Source organism: Gallus gallus, chromosome 9 (assembly GCF_016699485.2).
Source record: "Gallus gallus isolate bGalGal1 chromosome 9, bGalGal1.mat.broiler.GRCg7b, whole genome shotgun sequence".
NCBI lineage: Eukaryota > Metazoa > Chordata > Aves > Galliformes > Phasianidae > Gallus > Gallus gallus.
This window is the reverse complement of record NC_052540.1, coordinates 3940984-3951769: the sequence shown is the minus strand read 5'-3', so window position 1 is coordinate 3951769 and position 10786 is coordinate 3940984. Positions and strand designations below refer to the sequence as shown.

General features: G+C 44.9%; 2 long non-coding RNA genes across 2 annotated transcripts; one reads left to right on the top strand and one right to left on the bottom strand.

Moving 5' to 3' along the window:
* Positions 1 to 1864: 1864 nt before the first annotated feature.
* On the top strand, positions 1865 to 9015 carry LOC124417084. The gene is made up of 3 exons (XR_006930846.1): positions 1865 to 1900; positions 4676 to 4835; positions 7572 to 9015. It is a non-coding gene; the product is annotated as an uncharacterized LOC124417084 (long non-coding RNA).
* On the bottom strand, positions 8007 to 10417 carry LOC121111549. The gene is made up of 3 exons (XR_005862230.2): positions 10324 to 10417; positions 8672 to 8760; positions 8007 to 8193 (listed from the first exon to the last, which is right to left on the bottom strand). It is a non-coding gene; the product is annotated as an uncharacterized LOC121111549 (long non-coding RNA).
* Positions 10418 to 10786: the final 369 nt, after the last annotated feature.

Genomic DNA, 10786 nt, shown 5'->3' with positions numbered 1-10786 from the left:
CCACAAATCCAACCAAGCCTGCTGCACTTATTCCAGTTTTCAGAAGCTGTTCAGATGGCTGGCACTGATCTAGCACATTTGTTTTAACCAGAAGCCTCCTGCAGCCCTTGCACAATCACCTTTACTGTGGTCTTGGGTTGAAGATGAACTCTGTTCTGCCACAGTGTCTCATCGCTGCCACTCCAGCCTAGATTGCTGAAAGTGTCTTTCCTGGCCCTGCTGCCTATTAATCTGCAAATATTCAATGCCTAGAAATTAGATTCTGCAGCAAATGGGTTATAATTAACCTTTTCCTGCCACACAGTTTCATGTTTTTTCATTCTAGCCCCACTTCCAAGCGCTGCTCCGTGAGCCTAATTGCAGCGGTGGCACCACGGGACATCCGCCAGCCCTTCCCAGGGCTCTCACAGCTCAGGCAATCTCTTTATATCTCTTTCTCTTTAATTTCCTGTAATTAGCCATGCTCTAACTTCTGCACACACCAGAGAGAGCGAAGCAGTGCCAAACTCCCTGAAGGATCCCACCTCCCCCTGTGCCCGCGCTGCAGCTTTGGGCCCTCCTGGGTTTGGATTTGCCTGAAGTGCCTTTCCTGGCAGCTTCCATGGGCTCCTTATGCTTGGAAGTAGCTCTAGCTGGTTTTCCATGCCTGGGTCTTTTATGTTCTTGATAATGACTTTATAGAAACCCTATGAATGCTTAACACAGGTATGATGCTTGCAACAGCAGCTCTGCATGGTGAGAGGCTTGCAGACCAAGCAGGTTTTCTGAGATGCTCCTCTCTGGGTCCACCAAAAACCTACAGGGCTGCACAAGTTCTGCAATATCCAAAAAACATTGAGCTCTGTAGACTTGACTTAGGAAAATGGAGGTGGAGGGGACCTTGAGAAGACCTTTGCAACCAAATCATGCTGCTCCAGGCTAGTGGTGGTCATGCTGGTTGGAAAAGAGACCTCCAGCAGCACGGGTACAGCTTCTCTCCCGGTGCTTGTTCCAGCATGTCAGCAGCATCAGTGCTAGAAATGCTCCCCTTGCATTCAGATTTAGCTTGGTTTAAACTCAAAACTGCTGCTTTGTAAGTTGGGCAAATCCAATGGCTTTCTTCTTCCCATCACCATTGCTATTGCATGGTCTAATAGTGATAGGACAAGGAGGAATGGTTTTAAATTAAAAGAGGGGAGATTTAGCTTAGATGTTAGGAAGAAATTCTTCACTCAGAGAGCAGTGAGGTGCCGGCACTGTTGCTCTGTTGGCACACCTGTGTGTGCCCCATCCCTGGAGGTTCTCAAGACCAGGCTGGATGGGGCCCTGGGCAGCCTGAGCTGGTGGGAAGCAGTGAGCCCATGGCAAGGACTGGAACTGGATGGGCTGTAAGGTCCCTTCCAACCCAAACCATTCTGCGATTCTAAGATTTACCAAGAGGAAAATCTATCCCTTTCTCTTTCCATAAGCCTTCTACGTACTCTGGGATTACAGCCATGCCCCCCCCCACTCCTCCAGCTGGGCAACCCCAACTTCTTCAGTCTTTCCTCAGAAGCATTGTTTTCTGTCTTCGGATAATTCTCATTTCTCTTCCTGCATAGAAAAAATGTAGGTTCCAAGTGAGCAAGAGAATTATGTGAATTTCTTACAGTTTCAGAGAAAAGCTTCATCTGAACACGTTGTAAATCCAGTGGAATTGAAATATGTGTGTAGCAGAAATGCTAAACCATGGCCTGAAGCAGTGATTGAGCACCTGGTGGAAGGCAGGGCCAACCCAGGGGAGCTCAGGTGCATGCAATGTACCTGAGTGACTGGAAGGGTGAAGCCAGGATGCACCCCTTCCCAGACCTCATTTAGGGGTTGACAGTGGAGGTGAGAGTATTTTGCTGGAGATCCTTGTTGTACCTGAGGCCTTCTGGTGGTAAGGAGAGTCTTTCATTCTTTTGTTCCTATGTCATGGCTGCTGCACTTGGACTTATCCTCACCTTCTGTAACCTAGCTCTTTGCTACTCTGCTGTTATTGCTGTGCTTTCCATCACATTGTAGCATTAGAATGTGTTTTCTCATTATAAAAATGAAATGCTTTGATTTTTTTTTTTCCCAGGTGAAGTAATGATTCACTGAAAAATGTACTGTTTTCTTTTTTTCTTTTAAACCATTGTATGTTTGGAATGAAGATATTCCTCTTACAAAAAAAAAAAAAAAAAAAAAAAGGACTTGGAGAGCTGCCTAGAACTAGGATAGCTCCTGAATCCTTTGGTCTAACCTGCTGGTACTGCAATGCTCACACTGTAAAATCCAGATCAGAAAGTTCACGGAGGTAAAGTCTGTCCACTCTTTTGTTTCTGTTGGACTGCTCTAGGCTCTAATTGCTCCAACAGCTGAAACCATGCTGTGAGCTTACTTGCTGAAAATGGCTTAACCTTGGATTCAGGAGCAAGATCTAACTCTGAAATGAAAGCAGAAAGAGAAGGATTTATGACTTGAGGGAGGCGTTTTGGTTCCTGCTAGATCCTGATTTGGTGCTAACATTATTTACGTATAGCCAGGTGGAGAGGAAAGAGGAACTTCTATGCTGTTATATTAGTTATTCATAACATCCAAATGCACAGATGTTGGTAAGGGTGGCTTTTTGGCCAGGGGGTAGGGATGTGTACCTGTGATGCACACAAGGTGTGGGACTTTGCTGTGTTGTGATAGCTCCATCATGGCCTGCCCTCATCCCGTGCCTCCATGCACTGCTGGCCATGACCTTCACAGGGCTAAATCAGGAGGATGTGTTCAATGCAGAGGGCTGAGAAAAGGCCAGAAATGCCAGAATAGCCCCATAGAGTTGAGCACGCCACAGCTCTAGTTGAAATAAATGGAAGGACAAGTAGCATCCAATGTGGCATAACAAAGCACCAGCGAAAGATAGGAGCGTAAAGAAAGAACCTATAGTGAAAAATAGAGAAGGGGAAGAGAACTAAACAAGAATATACAGTCAGTTAAGGCTTGCAGGGAAAAGATAAGGCCAGCTCAGAGAGCAGAAAGGCTTAAGGGGAATAAAAAGAGCTCTTACAATTATATCAGGGAAAAGGGAATACTAGAGAGAAAGTAGTTCCATTAATAAATGAAGAGGGAGACAAAATCAATGGTGTTGCTAAAATGGTAGAGCTACTGAACTCCTTTGCTCCCGCAGTGTTTAACAAGGTGAGAAGAGAAGAGGGGCATAGGAGTTATAAAATAATGAGGGTTTTGACAGTATGATTCTTTGTGGGAAAGGCAGTTTGAGGGAGAAAGCAGCTTGGAAGAGTCGGGATGCAGTACTGTAACAAGCAAATATGCATGCCCATGCCTTTTGAGGACTTGTTCATCAATCCACTGTTGATGGCTTCTGGAGAGTAGTGAGCAATCAATGGGTAAAAATAGCCAGGTGTGATATGCATTTTTTATCTTAAATGGTGAGCCCAGGTAACTACCATTTGGCAAGAGTTAACCAGACAGTGAAATCACTCCCATATGAAGCAGGTTAACAAGCCATGAAGAACTCTTGAGACTTGAGGAGAAGGCCACAGTGCAATGGGTGCCAGTGGGAATTTGCCATGGCTTAGTTCATAGGCAGTTGCTCAGCAGTGAATTACCATTTTTCCATAACATCAGTTCTATTTGAGCACAGCAGCAATGCTACAGCATGACTGGGTGGAAGGAACAGGTCTTGCTGCAGGACTTATCACTCACCCATGATGTGCAACCCATTGGTCACACCCGTTGGTCTTATAAATGGTGTAACTTGTGGCTCTGGAATGAGAAATCCTACACCCAGCCCCACTGTATATTTAAGGGTTGACAAGTGATGAGCTGGAAATCCAGAAAGGAATGGGGAATTCAAAGGGAGTACTGGAAAAAATTTACTTGTGAAATGTCTCAGGGAAGAGCAATGCTGGCCAAACTCTGCTCTAGTTATGTCACCGTGAAGCCTTCCAGGGAATTTAGTGGGAAGGAAACAAAGTTGTGCAAAAAGCTTCAGAGAATTCTATTTTAATGAAGAAAACGTCTCATTTTTGGGATACTTCTCTACTTGCCAAGGAATCTGAAAAAAGAAGCATGTAAAGAATGGCACTTGCAAAAAAAAAAAATCTGTTTTCTTTTTTCCCTTAACAGAATATGGATATTAAATTGCTATTTTTAACCACAGTAATTTATTCAATGTATATGGCAAATGGAACAATCCTCACAGTTTGTCATTTTAGCTACCTATTACAAAAATACATTGTGATAGTCCTTAACACAGTGAAATTAGAAAATGGTGCTCAGATAAAATGCAACCAGGAGTGAGTGGCAGGTGCTGGGAAAGTGGCTGAGCTGCTTTAGTTCCACATGCCAAAATAATCAGAGTCGTTCTTCCCATCGAGTGGTTGGCCAGAGGTGGCTTCCCAGAAGTCTGAGGCATTTCAGCTGATGAATTGAGATGATAAATTCAATGTTTCAGTGGGTAAATTTCAGAAGGGCAATCTCAGAATGTTCTGTGGGGTAATGGTGCCTGCCAATCATTCTCATCCAAGGAACTGGGATGCTGGACTGCGTGATGTTCCATCATTTGCTCCCAGAGCAGTGCTCATGATCAAATTGATGACTTGGTTGCTCATCTGAGGCCATCTGGCTAATTTTTCCTGGTCTCCCCACTTCCTTTTACTTTTGCACTGGTGTATTTTAGGGTTTCCAAATGGAAAATGGTGGCTATCAGCATGGGTCTTCCAGAGCTCATCTGCACAGCTCACTGATCTTCATTTGCAGGAGGTCTTTGCACCTGACTTTGCCTGTTTGATGTGCTATGGTGTTATTTCCAGCTATCAGGGAAAGACAAGGCTTTCAAGGTGGGTAAGCTTGTTAGTTCTAGTGAACCCATCTCTTGTGAGCTAAGGACCACTTCAATGGGAGGCATGGTCTCTGCTGGGCCATCTGACACTGCTCCAAATCGCCTAGCTTGAGTTTTGGGGCATAATCAAAGCAATCTGAACTCTTGATAATTAAGAGCTCTTGTGATGATGAAATTTATGACTTTACCACCTCCTCAAGGGCTGTTGAGTTTGCCTTCATATAAAATCCTTCTCAATGCAAGTGGGAATGAAACGCGGCTCTTTTGTAACCACGGCTGCTCAGATATTTTTTTTTGAGTTGAGGCCATTCCCGATCAGAAAAAGACGTTTTGCCAAGAATCAAAATTTTCTGTGGGAAGATTGATTTTCATGGAATTTCTTTCCAGGGAAATGAAATGAAATGCTCTCTCTGGTGACAAACTTTATCTCTGCATCTGTCTCGGTGGCTTGTGGGCTTCCCAGGAAGCCTGTGCAGTTGGTTAGAGGGATGCATCCGTTGTGCCTGGTGGGTGGTATTTTGGAGTGAACAGAGATGAACCATAATGGAGGCAGCAGATGGGTCAAGGTGGGAGGGCAGCTGTGGCTTAGGCTGGAAAGGAGCAGGATCACCAGGCCAAAATGCGATGTCCCACTTAGGAATTAGAGAGGTTTCTGTATGACACTTCTGAATCGATGTTTTTTCTGAACTTCTTCCAAGAGAAGGCTTCTGGATTTTGCCATTCAGGCTGGTTTTGGTCTAAATCAGACTTAAAATGTTGGAACTTTACTCAGGATGAAGTTTCATGATTTTTAGTTATGTCTGTTTGCAGTAAGAGTGATTAGCAAGAGAGGAAGGGGAATCACTTTGCAATGGACTCAAGAAGGGGCGGGCTCTGCATGTTCTCAGTGGTGCTGTGTTTGTCCCAACAAATGCTTGAACCTCCTCAATCCCACTGCAAGGGGTGTATTTCTGCCATGGCTGTTCCTAGCAATGCCATGTGTTTGCCTTCCCCAGCCAGTTCTGCATGGTGATGTGTAGCTGGAGCGTACCCACTTGGTCACAGTTCATGCAGAACTGCCAAGGAAAGCTCCTCGAGAAGCCATATAGTCTGAAAAAGAGTAACACAATACTCCTGCTTCTTGCTGTCTTTTCTGCCCTATTGTCTGCCTCTTTTAATCCTTTGTAAGCTGCTGTGGACATAAGTAAAACCTGCCCCAAGCCCAGTTCCCACAGGTCATAAAGACTTCAGGCAGCCATGACCATTTGCTACTACAGTGGGACTGACAACAGATGAACTGGGATGTAATTGATTTAGATTTTCCTACTAGTGGCCAAGTCCTATTGCTAACATGCTCCTTGGCCTTGGTACCAGAAGGAAGAACTGTGCTGCAGGGACACCTGGAGGCATGGCAAATCTCTTCCCATGCAGAAGAGACCTGTCAGACCCACCACTTGCCTTTAGATAGGGGGGTTGACTGTGGGATAACTCTACCCCATTGCTCCAACCAAGAGACAACCTCTTGGTATACCTGAAATAAGTACATCCCCACCAGCAGGGTTAGTAAGAACACCTGCAACACAATGAGGAACCTTTCTGCTACCTTGGCAGAGAGAGGATGGGATCCTGAATTTTGGGGTTTTGCTCCTGTAGCGTTGACAAGGCAGCTCCATCCTCTGGGTGTACAGCAGAGAGTGCAGGTTGGGGCAGCATTTCTGCCGGTGCTCTGCGTGGCAGCCAGTCCTTCCTCCTCCCTTTAATTCTCCTTGCATGAGTTCGGTGCGGCGAGGGATGAATTTCAGCCGTAAAGATTGCGAGACAGCTCCCTACTTTTACACCTCTGGGGAGAGGAACAGCCTCCCGAAACGCACTGACAAGGGGCTGTGTTAGCATCACACGTGTCCTAATGCCCCCAGCTCACTAAAACAATGGCAGCTCTCCCTCCCACATCACTTCAGGATGCAGCTAGCGGGGCGCGATAAAATAGTGGTGCCCAGCGCTATCATTAAAAAACTATTACAGAAATAGCTGGGCTTCCACTCTGCTGTGTCAATGCAGAAACCATATTTCCTATTTATTTGTTCTGTTTGTTTATTTTACCAGACCACCCCATGAACCTGGGAGAAACATGCTAGGAAAAAAAAATTATAGCAACGCCAACTATTCTAGGAGATACACGAGCCCCTCCATGTTTATCAGGTTGAGGGCACTGTATTTTGATGTCAATAAGCAATTTTTCCAGCCCGGTCTCCTGCCCGACCCTTTTAATCCATCAATATATTATTAGAGATAAAGTTGGTGGAAGCCTGCTGCAGTTAGAAGATAAATGACATCTCTGAAGTCAGGCATTAAAGACTAGATTAAGGCCTTGTGACACCGTTTTCAGTGCTCATCTGTGCACTTCTGTTCAACCTATCACACTGAGTGACAAGAAAGAAAAATAATGAACTGGGCCAAGGAAAGAAGAAGGGAAAAAAAAGGCAGAAAGAGAGAGATTTTTTTCCCCCCTAACACACAAACTACATCAGTTCACACTCAGGATTAGGCTGCATTTAAAAAAAAAAAAGGGGGGGAAGGGGGAGGCTGGAACTGGATGGTACTATACAGATTAAAATAGGAGAAAGGGGAAGCCGAACGAGGAATTGCAGTCTGGCTTTGTCCTGGGTTTATTTTTTTTATTTTATTTTTATTTAGTTTTATTCATCATTTCATTCTTTATTTCATCCTGTGGTTTTTTTTTTTTTCCTCTTTGCAGGGCTGACCTAGTTGAGTTTGCAGGATCCTAAGGGTTTTGTCTGGAGCTAAAGCAAATCCCATTTAGGACCAAGGAAATACATCCTTTCAAGAGACCAAGTGAAACTGCCCACAGACAGAGGTCTCTCCTCCCTCGCTTCCATGCCCACCCCTTGTCTTGGTGCAGCTGTGGTGATGTTTTACTTGGGCTGGTTGTTAACGCTGATGTTAAAGACATCCCTGATGGCACAACGACAAGGCTGGGTGTTAGGGTTAATGCTGGGTGTTTTTTGTCCTTGTGCATCTGACAGTACTATGCGGGAGCTTTGGGCTTCGTATGCAGAGCCCTTGAGACCAGAAAGTTACAAAAGCATCCTTGGGGACCAGCTGCTGGGTGTGATTTTTCTGTCGACTGTTGGCCTTCCAGATGTAGGCTCTGTCCATCTGCCCCAGCTTGCAAAAATACTCCACCTTGGCATCAGTGCCAGTGTTCCACTGTGGTGGGGGGATCTCATTGCTCCCTTCCTGCTGGAATCAACTGAAATTCAAGACCACCCCAGGCTCAGTGATGACTCGATCGTGCCATTTGATCTCCTGGGGCTCCCTTGAGGATGGTTCTTGCTCCTTCAGTTCCTGTAGGTTACCTGATGCAGAAAAAGTACTATTTAGTGCCCATAGCTAACGCATCATGATGACAAAAGAGCCCAAGTGTAGTTGGCTGCAAGCCTGCCCACAGCTTTGCAGGGATAAGAGGTAGAAGATCAGTCTACCACTTGTTTAGAGCCTCAGGGTGCTGCTTCATTCCCATGCATCACCAAGTGATTGGCAGAGATCCATACGGACATCCATCTACCCCACTGGGCTTCATCTCATTAGGGAGCCAAATGTGGCATTGCCTTACCTCAATAGCAAGAACTCACATTTGGGTAGGCTGGCATGGCTGGTCTGGCAGGCCCATCTGTGCATAAAGGTGGTATTTTATTATTATAACTATTAGTGACCAAAAGCCTGCCGTGGAAGTAGGGGTTGGTCAAAGGATGTCATCCTTCCACTTGGGACAATTGCCCACAGCAAGCAGCCTTTGCATCGCGGCAGAGCAGAGATGTCTGTGCTGGATCTAACCTGGGATCTAACGTGCCTCGCTGGGGTCTCCATTCTGCACAGTATGTACATTGCTGCCGTCTTCTCCTTTTGAAGATATTTTTTAATGTCTTAAAAAAAAAAAAAAGATTACTTTGTTACAATCATTCAGCAAAGGGTTTCTGCGCCTGTAGAAAATATTAATAGACTATTATGAGGTCCTACAACTAATTTTTCCACACATATCATCTGTCTTTGCATGGTTATTAAACTCCAACAATATTTCATGCAATGCTTTCCTGCTAAATTAATTTGGTTTCTTCTTCTCCTGCTTCTTTTTTTTTTTTCCTCCTTCCACAACCTTTAAAATTAAATTGAATCTTCATAATTATGGCTTTTTTGTTGTTCCTCATATCTTTTTCTTTTCAATTTTCCTATCAAAGTGGCTATACAGTTTAATAAAGATGTAAAGAAACAGAAATGAAAGTGTAAGGGATAGGAAGGGCTGTGTTGGGATCAGAGACTGGGGGCTCTGGGAGGACTGGTACGTTCTGGTAAGGGTGGCATAGAGGTGAGAACAGAGTTGGGTGGCACCTTGCTAGGTTGGGTCCATCCTATACTGAAAATGATGTTTCTGTAATTATTCGTAGCATGGGAATTCAGAGAAAGTAGGCTCCCAGCAGGATTCATCCAGATTTATCTACAGATTTTTGGCATTGGTCTGGTGCAGCTTGGGTTCAACTGGCTGCCTGCTGCTTGTTGGGGTGCTAAGTGGAAGCACCCTCCTGACAGCACCACTCACTTGCACAAGGAAATACTCCCTTGCACAGCCCGTCCCACTATACAAGTCTGTTGGTTGCAGGGCTCTGGGGCTTTTCTCAGGTTACCCAATTCATCAGTTCTCCCTCTGCTCTCGCTCTCTTGTCAACACCTCAACAGGCTGGGGTATCTTGGGTACTACAGCTGGGAAACAAATGCTTTGGTTGAACTGTAGGGTAGTTTGGCACAAAGCCACAGTCTAGAGCTTGCCAGTGTCTTCAGGCAATTCCTGATGCCTTGTGGAGTGGAGCTTGTAATCATTTCAAAGCCTAATTGTGCCGAGAAGTACTGTGGGCTGGTCTTCTGCCTTGCAAATCTGTCAGACTTCAGCTGACTGTCATTTTCTTTATCAAGGATGCTCAATGGGTCTCACCTGAGAAGTATTCTCAGGGCGATCAAGTGGGTAATCTTCATTAACTACTGATCTACGTAAATTAAGGGACTTTCCTCTTTTCTCCCTTCTTTTGTTCTGGGAAGTCTAGCTGAGGAGGGTGGGCAATAGAGAAAGTAGTAACTGTTCAACATAGACATCAGTTCCTTGCATAGAACAGGGTTTTCACCCTCTGCTGAAGATGTTATTAACTAATTCCCTTCGGCAGCTGGGATGGGTGCCCAAGACTGAGAACACCATGCTGGTGCTTTGCTGGCTGAGTCATATGGAGCCAAACCTGAAGCCAAGGAGAGCTTTGTGAAGGTCTGATCCATTCAGGATTGGACAGACTGTAATGGAGACCAACCACTTTTATGGGATGGACCAAGAGCATCTCTAATCCCAGGTGGAAAAAGTAGTGGCCAGGCAAAGTAGGAGCCAGCAGTAGGGCTTCCTGCTAAACTCAAGAGCAACAAGCTCTTTATTCACTGAGTCATGAGCTGACCTGGCTGGAAAATGGTCAGTGGAGCTGAATGCCTCAATGGGATCAAGGAGTTTGCCTTCAAAATGGTCCCAGATGATGCCTATGTCATAATGGTAGTCACACGTCTTTGGTGAGTGGTCCAAGCCCTTGTCACAACTCCTCAAAGGAAATGACTGTTTTCTTGGTTTGGCATATGCACTTACCAATAGGTGGCACCAATGGAACAGAAATGTGAAACTGTATGCAAATTTTCCTGGAGAAGAGGGTGCTGGGAATTTTCTCCTACATAGCTATAGACATTCTGCAAACTGATATTGATTATATACTGCCGTCATGGTTAAAATACACTAAAGTCTGGAAGGGTCTTTAGTGACAATAGGAATCAACCCAAATTGCTTGTGATGCTATTAAATGTCTGGAATTTAGATTCACGTAAAAGTGATAAATATTTAACACAGTGTATTTAGCAGTGTGATCAGTTCTT